The 2,500-nt window shown below is 62.4% G+C and overlaps 1 non-coding gene across 1 annotated transcript in view; it reads right to left on the reverse strand.

The window, feature by feature from the left end:
- Positions 1-2,500, reverse strand: part of LOC124764464 — a 6,918-nt gene that overhangs the window by 2,553 nt on the left and 1,865 nt on the right. The window contains exon 1 of the ribosomal RNA XR_007012758.1: positions 1-2,500. This exon is cut by the window's left edge and continues 2,553 nt beyond it; it is cut by the window's right edge and continues 1,865 nt beyond it. This is a non-coding gene — a ribosomal RNA (large subunit ribosomal RNA).

Here is a 2,500-nt window from a genome sequence, read left to right on the forward strand (position 1 = left end):
GAGGCCCCCCTGGGCAACAGGAGCGTGGAAGTATCCCAGGGGGGTGTCCGCCGGAAGGCGGAACCATCTCCTGACGGCGGCCCGGATGGTAACGTCGGCCGACTTCAATGCACCCACCCGGGTGCGGCTGAGGGCCAGCCCGTGGTACAGGCCAGGGAGAAGTACGTTGGTGAGAGCGTGGAGGCGCTGTTGCGGCTTCAGCGGAGCTCGGGAGATGACGTCAAGCTGCTCCACCAGGTGGCTACGTGGATTGAAGACACAGCGACCCGCCGTGGAAAATTGCAGCCCCAGGTACCGGAAGGTTTCACCCACACGCAGGGCAGGCATGGTGGTATTGCCTGCTGTGAAGGTGACATTGCTGTCCACCTTCACCTTCTTCTCGCGCCCTGACGCGACTAAGGCGAGGGTGAAACACTTCCGGGCGTTGATCTGCAGCCCCAGGTGGGCGAGGGCTGCGGTAGCTGCGTCGATGAGGGACTGCAAGCCCCTCGGGGTCGCTGCAAACAGCAAGACGTCATCTGCAAAGGCCGCAGCGTTGACTCTGCGACCGAGGATCCGAGCTCCGATGTGGGAGGGCAGTTGGCCTAAAACGTAGTCCACCGCAAAGTTGAACAGGAGGGGGGAGAGGGGATCGCCCTGGCGAACGCCCCGTGCTGGCTGCACAGACACGCCCACGCCGGCGCCGTCCACTATCACTGTCGTGCTGCCCTCGTAGCACCGCTCGACATACTCGACAAAGCAATCCGGCAGGCCATGCGCCTTCAGCACGGGGCGAAGGGCAGCATGATCTACCGAATCGAATGCCTTAGATACGTCGATCGACGCCACAAAGACAGAGCGGCAGGAGCGAACTGCGTCGGTGAGAGCAGTGTCCAAGATGAAGGTATTTTCCAACATCCCATCCCGAGGGATGAATGCCCGCTGACGTTCGTCCACAGCACATGCGCGCATCAGGCGTGACGCGAGAACCTTGTGAAAGGTCCGCGCCAACACCGAGCAGACCGTAATGGGGCGAAAGTCAGCGGGGGATGTTGGTGCAGCCGTTTTCGGGAGAAGGGACGTCCGCGCGCGAAGCAGGCGTTCCGGAAGGGCGCGGGCCAGAAGGAAGAGATTCATCACTTTCACCAGGACTTCGTGCGGCAGGCGCCGCAACTCCGCTGGGGTAAGGCCGTCCGGCCCGGCTGCTGATCCCCTGGGCGGCAACGCGGCGGCGACCTCCTCATGTGTGACCGGCCCCCATATGCACTCAAGAGCGACAGGCTCTGAGTGCGGGAGGAGGCGGTCACGAATGAAGCCCGCGGTGGAGATGGGCTTCTTGGTGAAGAGGTCCGCCCAGAAGTCCAGCAGACCAGGGATGGCAGGTGGCGGCTGGAGCAGGGTGCCATCCAAGAGGCCGCGCACGCAACGTGCACGCGACCGTCGGAAGGCATCCTGCGTTCTCGCGTACTCCCAGCGGCGCCGCTTGCGCTTCTGCGTCGGCGGCGCAGAGAGTCATAGTTACTCCCGCCGTTTACCCGCGCTTGCTTGAATTTCTTCACGTTGACATTCAGAGCACTGGGCAGAAATCACATTGCGTCAACACCCGCTAGGGCCATCGCAATGCTTTGTTTTAATTAGACAGTCGGATTCCCCCAGTCCGTGCCAGTTCTGAGTTGATCGTTGAATGGCGGCCGAAGAGAATCCGCGCACCCGCGCGCCCCCGGAGGAGCACGCTAAGGCGGACGCGGCCTCGCAGCAAGGAAGATCCGTGGGAGGCCAAGGCACGGGACCGAGCTCGGATCCTGCACGCAGGTTGAAGCACCGGGGCGCGAACGCCGCGCAGGCGCGCGCATCCTGCACCGCCGGCCAGCACGAGGCCGACCAACGGCGAGAGCAGACCACGCCCGCGCTAAACGCCCGCACTTACCGGCACCCCTACGGCACTCACCTCGCCCAGGCCCGGCACGTTAGCGCTGACCCACTTCCCGACCAAGCCCGACACGCCCCGATCCTCAGAGCCAATCCTTATCCCGAAGTTACGGATCCAATTTGCCGACTTCCCTTACCTACATTATTCTATCGACTAGAGGCTCTTCACCTTGGAGACCTGCTGCGGATATGGGTACGAACCGGCGCGACACCTCCACGTGGCCCTCTCCCGGATTTTCAAGGTCCGAGGGGAAGATCGGGACACCGCCGCAACTGCGGTGCTCTTCGCGTTCCAAACCCTATCTCCCTGCTAGAGGATTCCAGGGAACTCGAACGCTCATGCAGAAAAGAAAACTCTTCCCCGATCTCCCGACGGCGTCTCCGGGTCCTTTTGGGTTACCCCGACGAGCATCTCTAAAAGAGGGGCCCGACTTGTATCGGTTCCGCTGCCGGGTTCCGGAATAGGAACCGGATTCCCTTTCGCCCAACGGGGGCCAGCACAAAGCGCATCATGCTATGACGGCCCCCATCAACATCGGATTTCTCCTAGGGCTTAGGATCGACTGACTCGTGTGCAACGGCTGTTCACACG

Source organism: Schistocerca piceifrons, unplaced genomic scaffold (genome assembly GCF_021461385.2).
Source record: "Schistocerca piceifrons isolate TAMUIC-IGC-003096 unplaced genomic scaffold, iqSchPice1.1 HiC_scaffold_633, whole genome shotgun sequence".
NCBI lineage: Eukaryota > Metazoa > Arthropoda > Insecta > Orthoptera > Acrididae > Schistocerca > Schistocerca piceifrons.